At 44.9% G+C, this 12,746-nt stretch overlaps 1 long non-coding RNA gene across 1 annotated transcript in view; it reads left to right on the top strand.

Annotated features, from left to right (window-relative positions):
- LOC309350911 overlaps positions 1 to 12,746 on the top strand; it is a 533,003-nt gene that overhangs the window by 299,798 nt on the left and 220,459 nt on the right. The gene's annotated exons all lie outside the window — the stretch shown is intronic.

Below are 12,746 nucleotides of genomic sequence, written 5' to 3'. Positions count from 1 at the left end.
TTGAAATATCTGTCTTCTTATGGATGCCCTTGACTGGCTTGAAAACCCAACGCTCGCTGAAGAACTTTCCCTGTGGTAGCTTTCTCAGTAGGTAACTTAATTAAACTTCAGCTCAGCACCGGCGCTTGTTGGGTCCTGACTGCGTGCTCGGCTTTTCGGAGAAGCTCTGGCAATTCCTGAAACGTCGAAACAGATTGTTTCAAGCTGGCCATAAAAACGCAACTTGTCAGCTGCTCAACAGCTCCAGCTGCCATACATAACTTTTCTGCCCACCCCGGAGAAAGGCAATTGTATTTCAACTATTATGTTCACCCTGATGGATTCTTTTGATTGCCTTGAGAAAGCCGACATGACGGTAGGCTCCAGCTATTCATCAAACGGCTTCCCCCCTTTGGAGCATTTAGGAATGATTTTCTTTTTTAAAAATGATAGGGATATATTCAGAGAGAGTCCTTTGGTTTTGGTTTACCTCCATGTCTTGCCGTTGATTCTAAAAGGTTTTAAAGTATTTTTGAAACTGTATAGAATTTAGGCAGCTTGATTAATGCACAGTTAAAAGGGGGGTGGGTCTGTATTTAAGCAATAATCCAGAACTTCAGTGCAATCTTATACCTGTCAACTCAGCAGTAAGCTTCATTGAGATGAATGGGGCTTACTCCCAGTGTATATATGCAGCTGTAAGTACACTTTAGTCCCCCTGATTTCACATGAAATTTTCCACACAGGCTCATATCAATGCAAGGGAATATATATGTTTTTGTACACCCATGGCTTTTTTTTTTCATCTGGAACTCAACAGAACTCAGTTTTCCAGCACCTCTCATGTGAGTGTCATTGCCATTATAAGAGAACATTGGAAGCTCAGTGGTCTAAACCACTGAGCCTCTCAGGCTTGCCCATCAGAAGGTTGGCGGTTCAAATCCCCGTGACAGACTGAGTTCTTGTTGCTCTGTCCTAGCTCCTGCCAACCTAGCAGTTGGAAAGCACACCAGTGCAAGTAGATAAATAGGTACTGCTCCAGCGGGAAGGTAAATGGCATTTCCATGCGCTCTGGTTTCCGTCATGGTGTTCTGTTGTGCCTGAAGCGGTTTAGTCCTGCTGGCCACATGACCTGGAAAGCTGTCTCTGGATAAACACCAGCTCCCTCGGCCTGAAAGCAAGATGAGCGCCGCAACCCCATAGTCGCCTTTGACTGGACTTAACCATCCAGGGGTCCTTTACCTTTTTTACCTTTACCTTCCCCACTAGTTCCATGTGCGAACTGGTCCCACCATCTCCAATGTATTTGGCATCTAGTGCTTCATGGCAAAGAGTTGCTTCAACTCCAGTATTTCGGCAGATTTTTTAAGCTAAGATTTGTGAGCATACAAACAGCTGAACAAACAAGCCTACAAACAGAAGATTGCTGGAGTGCTATATTGTTGGCTGACTGTGATCTTCTATAGAATGATAATCTGTTTTTGTGAATGAGACTAGTTCTTTGTTAATGCATTGCCACATTCTTAGGGAATCTCATGCAAAACACACATTGTAACCTACATTTTTTTCCAGGCAAGTCTCAGTTTCCCTGGCAATGGTGAGAAACTTGCAGTGTGGTTCCTCGCATTTGTGAGGCTTATGAATTTTTAAGAGCTCTTTTTTTAATATAAGAAAAGAAAAGAAAAGGAAAGGTGTCGGAGAATGAAAACTCCTAAAATTTGCAGGTGTGTTTTTATATTTCAGAGCAAGCTAATGAACAATTTCCTCTAACAAATGGCTTTGGAAGTTTCGTAATTGTTGTACAATACTACAGGAAAAAAATAAATTTCTGGAAACATAGTTCTTGGGCTTATTATTTAATCTGAGAGCTATACTTTTCTAGTGGTGCTTTAGTGAAACTAAATATAAAATATATATTTAAGCCCTGTCCATACAGATAAAATATTGCACCAGTGACATGAGGTTATTGAACTAGGGAGACTAGCCTAACCCCCTAAATGTTCCTGGTAATTTAGAATATTTAAGTATTAAAGACTGGTGCATCCTTCCGAAAACCTGGGAAATTTCTGTCCTGCTTACGAGATAATGACAAGAGAACCAGAAGGGAGGGGGCAGCTAATTGAGACATTACTTGAGATTGTGGGGGACCCCCGCTCACCATGGACTCAGAGGTCCAAACGTATCAGAGAGCAAAGGAGTCAGAGGGAGGGAAGAACTTCCCGTTGGCGCCTAAAATGCTGCGGAAGTCAGAAGGAGAATTTAGAGTAGCCAACTGCCCTCCTTGCGGAGAGCTGTGTATTTGTGCTTGCAACATGATGCTGTAATAAAAGGGCTATAAATCGATCAGCTACTCGTTAATTCTTATCTGTGAAGTTACCGAAGGAAGAGAAGGACCCTCCACACCTGACACCTTTGAACTTTGCAGGGTGGCCCCACACCCAAAAATATGGGGGAGGGGCAAATGGGCCTGAGTGTAGTCATCAATTGGGTATGCAGTGGTACCTCGGGTTAAGAACTTAATTCATTCTGGAGGTCCCTTCTTAACCTGAAACTGCTCTTAACCCGAGGTACCACTTTAGCTAATGGGGCCTCCCACTGCCCCCACGCTGCCGCCACACAATTTTTTTCTCATCCTGAAGCAAAGTTCTTAACCCGAGGTACTATTTCTGGGTTAGTGGAGTCTGTAACCTGAAGCGTCTGTAACCCAAGGTACCACTGTATAAGGAATGAGATTATTTTTTATGGCATCCTAATTGCAAGCCGGGACATGGGTGGCACTGTGGGTTAAACCACAGAGCCTAGGACTTGCCGATCAGAAGGTCGGCGGTTCGAATCCCCGCAACAGGGTGAGCTCCCGTTGCTCAGTCCCTGCTCCTGCCAACCTAGCAGTTTGAAAGCACGTCAAAGTGCAAGTAGATAAATAGGTACCGCTCCAGGGGGAAGGTAAACGGCGTTTCCGTGCGCTGCTCTGGCTCACCAGAAGCGGCTTAGTCATGCTGGCCACATGACCCGGAAGCTGTACACCGGCTCCCCTTGGCCAATAAAGCAAGATGATTGCCGCAACCCCAGAGTCGGCCATTACTGGACCTAATTGTCAGGGGTCCCTTTACCTTTACAATTGCAAGCCATGTAGGGTTTGTACACCAAAAGCAGGACAATGAACTTAGCTCGAGAGAGCCAGTGTGGTGTAATGGTTAAAAGTGGTAGACTCATAATCTGGTGAACCGGGTTCGCGTCTCCACTCCTCCACATGCAGCTGCTGGGTGACCTTGGGCTAGTCACACTTCTTTGAAGTCTCTCAGCCCCACTCACCTCACAGAGTGTTTGTTGTGGGGGAGGAAGGGAAAGGAGGTTGTTAGCCGCTTTGAGACTCCTTAGAGTAGTGATAAAGCAGGATATCAAATCCAAACTCTTCTTCGTCTTCTTGATAGCTAACTGGCAGTCAGTATCTCGGACCTTGAACACCATCCTGCTGAGAGGGAAGGATTTGCCATGTTGTTTTTAAAACAGGAGCAGCAGCTGTGGTGAAGAAGTAGAAAGTTATTTTGTCTAGAGATGGGGATCTCAGGGACTTGGGATAGGAGGGGTTGTGACTGCTGCAGAAATACTGGGGAAACAAAGGGTTGGGTGGGCAGGAATGAGAAAGCAGGAAGAAGATGGGGCAACAATTTAGCACAAGGTTAAATGACAGAAGGAAACGTGTATTCATGTTGGAATGTATAGAAAGGTGAATGGATGCAATGCAGAATAACTAATTCAGTCTTTGCCTGCACATCTGTAGCAATAACATAAGGGAAAGAATAACCAGCCGTTTTGGTGTTTTCCTGAAGTGCAGCTGTTTCCTTTCAGAAATGTCAGACTCGGCTCGGTTAAGTAAAAGGGAGAGGGTATCAAGCAGGCCAGTTCCTGGACAGTAGACTAAATTAAAGGCTACAACAACAGAGACAGCTCTTGGTGTGTCTGAGACGGGTACTTCAGAAGCAGTAAAACAAGGAAGTCTGCTTCAACATTTCAGAACAACAAGATGAAGAAAGTCAGGCAAGTCGCAAGGTTTGGTGGCACAGCCCAGTCATGAAATAATCCTCAAGTGCGCCATGAAATAGAACAATAAACCGTAAAAGCTCTCATATTTGAGGGCTTGCACGTGCCTAATTGTATAATGTTGCCCCCGGCGAAATGAGACAGGGTCTGAACATGTTAACATTAGCACACACACTTGGCATCGGTTACAGCGAGAAGAGAAAAGTGTGTGTTGGGGGTGGAAGTGCTGGCTTTATTCAAATCAGAAATCACTGTTTCCTGCAAGCTGCCCAGAGTGCACGCGCTTGTGCAGTAATAATAACATACAAAAATAGGCTTCGAAAAATCATCTTGAGAGCCGATCCTGACATTTTTAGTTCCTGCGCATGTCAGTGCTTTTCCCCAAAGATGCTCACATGGATAGCACAGTAATGATTCACGGTTAGCTCTCTCTCAGTTTAGGATAAATACCACAGGACAGGCCCACAAATCTTTATTCAGGGCCTGCAAGTTTCTCACCCTTCCTTCTCGAACATCCCTTCTTGTCTCAGTTGGACACACCATGACTCAACCCCAGGCAAGGCATTTCTCCACTGAAGTTTATGGGCGACTCTGTCTGTGGCTAGTTTCTCATTAGGAACCCAGAGGTGGGCCACTCATACAACGAGATGCTTCACTCTCCTCCTTTTATAGTCTCTGATCTTCTCACGGTCAACCTCTGAATTCCATTTCCCTTCTTACCCTGCAGGTGCACCAACTCTAGGGGGCTGATGTGTCTCCAGCCCCCTCAATCTTTGGGGAAAGGGGCTGGACCCCTTCGTGTGTCAAGCATGCATGATGTCACACGCCTCTTGCCTCGTGTGTCACAGCTTCAGCGGCAGGCTCCTCCAGAACATGGCCTTCTCCAGAGGAAGCGACATCACACATATGTGACATGTGACATGCATTACATCACACACACACACACACACACACACACAATGTATCCCTGGGGCCCCACAATTTTTGGAGCAACCTGGTGCCTCTGCTACCCTCTTGATATTCTCTCCCATTCACAATGCTCCATGTCACTTATGGGTCTGTATTTGGAGTTGCTAGGAATATCGGAATCTGTTTCACATCGAGTCAGACCTTTGGTCCATATAGCTCCATAATGTCTACACCAAGTGGCAACATTTCTCCGGGGTTTCAGACAACAGAGTCTCCCAGCCCTACTTGCAGCTGCTGGTGATGGAACCAGGAACCTTCTGCGTGCAACGCAGATGGCCTGCCACTAGGCTATGGCCCCTTCTAGGGTCCTATGTGACTGCATTCAGGGTTTTTCTTTTGCACAGTGTTGAACTGATGTGCACATGCACAACTGTGCATGATTAAAGCACCACTCAAAAACAATCTTGATACAATGATCATACGATTAGCAAGATTGCTTCATTGCCGTTTTATTTATTAGGCTGCAGAAAGAAACGTGTGTGTCCGTGTAAAACGAAAACCACACAAAAAATGTTATTGATCTGATGTGATCTCATACCACGTTGCATTCTTGCAATGTTCAGTTCAGAGCAGTTCAGAACAGTTGCTGTGCCATAGAACCATGGCCCTTCCTCTCCCTTTAGCGATTTTAATACATGTTTTGTTGAAGTTTTGCATGCCTTGGGGTTACCCTGAGTTTCCTAATACAAGAGCCGTCTTAAGCATATCTGGCGCCGCGGCACCCCCCGTTTCCCAAAGTTGCTGACGTTTCCGAGCACAATTCAAAGTGTTGGTGCTGACCTTTAAAGCCCTAAATGGCCTCGGTCCAGTATATCTGAAGGAGCATCTCCACCCCCATCGTTCTACCCGGACACTGAGGTCCAGCGCCGAGGGCCTTCTGGCGGTTCCCTCACTGCAAGAAGCTAAGCTACAGGGAACCAGCCTTCTCGGTAGTGGTGCCCGCCCTGTGGAATGCCCTCCCACCAGATGTCAAAGAGAACAACAACTACCAAACTTTTAGAAGACATCTGAAGGCAGCCCTGTTTAAGGTAGCTTTTAATGTTGGATGCAATTCTGTATTTTAATATTTGGTTGGAAGCCCCCCAGAGTGGCTGGGGAAGCCAAGGCAGATGGGTGGGGTATAAATAATAAATTGTTGTTGTTGTTGTTGTTGTTGTTAATATTATTATTATTATTATTTTAGGGAGGATGGCGCTGCCGGCAACAAGCCCAGCTTTGCAGAGCTTGAGGAGGTGGGCAGCAGCTGGAGGGCAGCTCCTCCGGCGGGGAAGAGGTGGAGGCTGGCCGCGGAGTCTCCTGGCTCAGCTGGCTGCTTTGTGCCGTGGTGGCCATGGCAGGTGGAGGCTCTGGGCATGGTGCTGCTTCGGCGCGGCATGGCGGAGGTGGGCGAGGGCAGGAAGCTGATGCCGGGAGGCACAGTGTCCAGCCTCCGCCTCTTCCCTGGCTCCCTCCAGAGCTTGGCGCCCTGTTCTGGGTAAGATGGCCCTGCCTAATACTTCCCTCTTGCTTCTGAACATTACACTTTTGGCTATGCAAGCCATAGGCACTCGGAAGATTTGGATCGGCATTGGTTCGGAGACAATATATTGCATGCTGCTCCTATAATAATCTTGTCAGAAACACTGAAGATGCAGTAGAGTTCTAATAGCTATTTTTATCCCGACATGCAGGCCTCTTCGCTGAAATATGGCGGATGGAGGAGGGGGAGGAGTGAATAAAAACCTCCCTGGAGGGGTGCGGTTTATAGTGAGTCAGCTAATATGCTGGACTAAGAGACTGCACTCCTTCAGAAAGGAGGCTTGCCAAACAGAAACCAAGTTGAACTGCCTCAGTTATTTTCTTTGGAACTACAAATTGGACTAGAAAAAGAGTCCCAAAGGTGAAGGGGAAAGCACAGCTGAAGGGCCTTTTATGAGAACTGAAAGATGCTATCAGAAAACCGTAGAACGCAAATTTCAGTTCATCTTGCTTCATAGGTAAGCTTATCATATTTGCCTGTAATATTATTTTGCCGTGTGCACTGCCAAGGGGAGATACTTGTAATACATTTGCTCTTTATTAGACAATCCAGGTAAATAACTCTTAATAAATAAATATATGAGAATCCATTGACCCAAGAAAACACTGGATGACAAAAAATGTTTGCCGATGGTGAAATGAATGTGACTATTATTAGATCGAGACCTGTAGGTTCGCACTGATGGGGTACAGAAACAAAACACATTTATACACGTTTTGGCCTCCACCATAGTGTACGGCTCAGGAATGAATTCAATAGGATGCCAACAAATTTGAGTCAAACTTTGTACAACCACAGACAGTATTTATAATGAGCCAAACCCTGACCTAATAAACCTCCTCTCTGTCTCGCTCTCTTACATATATACACCTATTATATAGCACTGTTCCCATTTTACAGATGGAAGTGAAGACTCATAGATGAACAAAGCTAGTAATTGATCCCCTGAAGAATGTAATAATAACATGATGGCATCACAGTCTCTACAGTTAGAGGCAGCAATGCTTTTGAATACCAGTTGCTGGAAACCACAAGAGGGGAGAGTATTTGTGTGCTCTAATTCTGCTTGTGGATTTCCCACAGCTTGACTAAATGGGCCACTGTCAGGGACTGGACTGAGGAGGAATGGTGGGGACCCCTCCCCCTGCACTTTCCAGAGAAGAGGGAGACAGTATAGATTTAGAACAGTGGTTTGCAGAAGGGCATAGTTCAGAGGCTGCAGAGGGGAGAAGCTGGGAAATATTGGGAGAACAGAAGGAAGAAGAAGAAGAACCAGGGAAGAAGAAGAACCAGGGAAGAGACAGACAGACAGACAGACAGACAGACAGACAGACAGACAGCAGTGCTAATTTTCTAGAAAAAGAGGTGTTGGAACTCACTGTGAGCATCTCCATCTGAAAAAAACCCCAGATAGGTAGGTAGGTAGATGATAGATAGATAGATAGATAGATAGATAGATAGATAGATAGATGATAGATAGATAGATGATAGATAGATAGATAGATAGATGATAGATAGATAGATAGATAGATAGATAGATAGATAGATAGATATAGATAGATAGATAGATATAGATAGATGATAGATAGATAGATATAGATAGATAGATAGATAGATAGATAGATAGATAGATAGATAGATGATAGATAGATAGATAGATAGATGATAGATAGATGATAGATAGATAGATAGATAGATAGATAGATAGATAGATGATAGATGATAGATAGATAGATGATAGATATAGATAGATGATAGATAGATGATAGATAGATAGATAGATAGATAGATGATAGATATAGATAGATGATAGATAGATGATAGATAGATAGGTGATAGATAGATGATAGATAGATAGATGATAGATAGATAGATAGATAGATAGATAGATAGATAGATATAGATAGATGATAGATAGATAGATAGATAGATAGATAGATAGATAGATAGATAGATGATAGATAGATAGATAGATGATAGATAGATAGATAGATGATAGATAGATAGATGATAGATAGATAGATAGATAGATAGATAGATAGATAGATAGATGATAGATAGATAGATAGATGATAGATATAGATAGATGATAGATAGATGATAGATAGATAGATAGATAGATAGATAGATAGATAGATGATAGATAGACTTTGCTAACCCAGAAATAGTACCTCGGTCTAAGAACTTTGCTTCAGGATGAGAACAGAAATCGTGTGGCGGCAGCGGGAGGCCCGATTAGCTAAAGTGGTGTCTCAGGTTAAGAACAGTTTCAGGTTATGAAAAGACCTCTGGAATGAATAAAGTTCTTAACCAGAAGTACCACTGTAGATAGATAGATAATATGGCAGCCTGAGAGAAGCTCTATGAGAGGTGACCCTTAAAAGTTGGAGTTGGAGATTCTTATTAACAGAATAGACAGTGCCTAAGTTGCCTAAGGGGACGCGGGTGGCTCTGTGGGTTAAACCACAGAGCCTAGGGCTTGCCGATCAGAAGGTCGGTGGTTCAAATCCCTGCAACGGGATGAGCTCCTGTTGCTCGCTCCCTGCTCCTGCCAACCTAGCAGTTCGAAAACATGTCAAAGTGCAAGTAGATAAATAGGTACCGCTCTGGCAGGAAGGTAAACGGCGTTTCCGTGCACTGCTCTGTTTCTCCAGAAGCAGTTTAGTCATGCTGGCCACATGACCCGGAAGCTGTACACCGGCTCCCTTGGCCTATAGAGCGAGATGAGCGCCGCAACCCCAGAGTCAGTCACAACTGGACCTAATGGTCAGGGGTCCCTTTACCTTTTTAAGCTGTACATGACAGGCAGCGTATGGATTTTTTAAGTATGTAGAGGTGTAGCAAGGAAAAGCACACAGTTCTCTTGCCTTCAGACACCCCAGGACTGATGCCTGCCCCACATGTATATTATTATTGGATGGACACGCCTGCCAGAAATTGACCCTTCAAATAAACTCTCTGAGCTACCAAAACATCATGGGGTTGACAGTGAGGGAAGAATTTACCATCCTGGTAAAATCTATGACTGAAATTCTGGTCAGATGGGCCTCTTTCCAGAATCCAGTCAAAACAACCATTTCTTTAAATATATATATATATATATAAATAAAATAAAATCCAGCCAAACAAGTTTTTACAGATACGATGAGCAAATGTCTGGATAAAACTGAATGTCTGGTAACTACTGCAGGAAAGAGAAGGTGCTTTTTAGGAGTTGGGTTAATAGGGAGGGTGGAACGCTTGCCTCTGTTTCTCTTGTGCCAAAGTGGTGCTGGCAGTGCCCCTCTGCTGCCCCACAGCACACTTTCGTGGGAAGAGAACGGGATAAGGCTTTCCATGTCTACTGGACACAATGGCTATGATCTGCCTGCGCTATCAGAGACAATACATTGGGAATCACAGGTAGGGAGAGTTGTTGTTGTTGTTGCTGCTGCTGCTGCTGCTGCTGCTGTTGTTGTTGAATTTATACACCACCCTATACCCAGGGGTCTCAGGCAGTGGCGTAGCGTGGGTTGTCAGCACCCGGGGCAAGGCAAGTAATTTGCGCCCCCTAACCCGTGGATTTGCGCCCCCTAACCCTAACCCCCAGATGTTGCGCCCAGTGCGGCCGGCCCCCCCTGCACCCCCCACACTACGCCACTGGTCTCAGGACAGTTCACAGAATAAAATCAAGATATAAAACCACAAAATACCTAATAAAAATAAAAACAACAATCCAATACCCCCCCCCTACAAAAACACATTTTAAAAGGGCATAGGATGTAAATCGTATCAACCAAAGGCCTGGTTGAAAAGGAATGTTTTTGCCTGGTGCCTAAAGGTGTATAATGAAGGCCCCAGGCGAACTTCCCTGGGGAGAGCATTCCACAGACGGGGAGCCACTGCAGAGAAGGCCCCGTTCTCGTGTTGCCACCCTCCGGACCTCTCAAGGAGGAGGCACAAGAAGAAGGGCCTCAGAAGATGATCTCAGAGTCTGGGCAGGTTCATATGGAAAGAGGCGGTCCTTGAGGTCTTGCGACCTTGAGCCATTTAAGGCTTTATAGGTCAAAACCAGCACTTTGAATTGGGCCCGAAAACTTATTGGTAGCCAGTGCAGTCAGACCAGGATTGGTGTAATATGCTCAAACCATCTTGCTCCAGTGAGATTGTGTCCTTCCCGCCACAGTGGTACCTATTTATCTGTTTGCACTGGTGTGCTTTCGAACTGCTAGGTTGGCAGGAGCTGGGACAAAGCAACGGGAGCTCACTCTGTTGTAGGGATTCAAACCACTGACTTTCTGATCAGCAAGCCCAAGAGGCTCAGTGGTTTAGACCACAGCGCCACTCGCGTCCTTTACCTTCCACGGAGGAGGGAGAGGAATACAGTATAGATTTACAACAGGGGTTTGAGGGAGGTCACAGCTCAGAGGCAGATGAGGGGGAAATCTGGGAAATCATAGGAGAGCCAGAACAACCCCCAGTTGACACGTCATCATTAGAAAGCATTCCAGACCCTCCATTTCCCAGAACCCGGCGAGCCTTAAAAGTAGGAGAGCAAAGAGCTCAAAGACAGAGGGCACTTAGCAGCACCCATAGAGGAGACAATGAGAATGGTGAATGAGGAAGTAGGAGAGATGGGGGTGGAGATTCACTTGGGACAACACCATTATCCAAGAGGCTGGGTTCTATAGCCTCTCTATGTAAAAAATGAAGAAGAAAAAGGACAGTAAGAAACTTTTGCTTGTCTCCATGCTTTCCTGGGCAACCAGCCGGGAGCAGCTAACAGCATCCTGACAAGGTGTGTGCATGTGGTGTCATGTGATTGATCATGTGGGGAGCAGCTTACTGCCCCCCCCCCAATATTTTATTCAAGTTGACATCCCTACTGGAGGATGGGGCTAGTCTAGGCACCCATTTGCCCTGCTGCTCTCCCCCAGGGTCATAGCTGTCAACTTTTCCCTTTAATTGCAAGGAATCCTATTCGGAATAAGGGAATTTCCCTTAAAAAAAAGGTAAACGTTGACAGCTATACTAAGGAATCTGGGTGGGCATTGCTTTCTGATTTTCTCTAGCATATTACAGTAACAGCCAACAAGCACAACTCTAAATGTGCCTGGCAAGAGCTATAGTTATGAACAGAATGAGGCTGTTAAGAATTTTAGCTGCCGAGACGTGGCAACTACATGGTCCATTGTCCGTGTTGCTAATAAACAGCCTGTATTTTGTTGCATTCGTAAACATTTTGCTAGGCACCTGGCCCATGGGAACAGACATTTTCTGTTCATTTGGAATATATAAAAATAATGTGCCGTTTTGCCCACATTTACAAATTGCCAATAAATCACAGCCCGCCACGGCTAGCTTGAGTCAGCCACCCAGCCATACCTATTGATTCTCATACAAAGAGTCTTTAAAGAAACATATTGGTTCAGTATTTTGGCATGCAGTGTGTGCTTGTGTGTGGGTGGATTTTTATTGCCAAGTGACTTTAATTTCCGTACCACTATTCCCGGAGACAGTATCAGAGTAAGAAGAGACCCTCAAAAAACAAACAAACACAATTGTGTACACGCCATACATTTAAAGCACACAACTGCCCCCAATGAATCCTGGGAACTCTAGTTGATCAAGGGTACTGGGAAATGTAGGTATGTGGAAAAATAAACTACAGTTCCCATGATTCTTTGCAGTGAGACATGTGCTTTAAATAGATGATGCTTTAAAGATATGGTGTGTACATTAGAAAGAGTGAATTAATTGGGTGCTGTTAGACTTCTTTTCCCCCATGCACTGTTGAGGGGTGAGGAATGTTAATTTGAGGTGTGGGAAAACTTTGGCCCTCCAGATGTTGTTGAACTACAACTCCCATCATCCTTGGCTACTGGGCATGCTTGCAGTGGCTGATGGGAGCTGTAGTTCAGCAAAAAATATATCTCTCTCTCTCTCTCTCTCACACACACACACAGAACAAAGCTCTCAAAAACATCATCACATACCCTCCAACATTTCCCCCATGAAAATAGGGATGTCCTAATCAATAATAATAATAAAAATAAAAATACCCTGCCTGCCTGCCTGCCTGGGTTGCCCAAGCCACTCTGGGTGGCCTCCAGCATATTTGAAAACATAATAAAACATTACACATTTTATAAAACCTTCCCCATATAGGGGAAATATCTCTTTGGCTTGGGGGATGCATAAATCCATGTCCTCCAACATTTCTCCCATGAAAATAGGGGTGTGCTAAGGAAAAATGGGA

The sequence above is a fragment of the Podarcis erhardii genome, assembly GCF_964252035.2.
Source record: "Podarcis erhardii genome assembly, chromosome: 10".
NCBI lineage: Eukaryota > Metazoa > Chordata > Lepidosauria > Squamata > Lacertidae > Podarcis > Podarcis erhardii.
The sequence above is the reverse complement of the archived record's forward strand: the minus strand, read 5'-3'. Positions and strand labels throughout refer to the sequence as shown.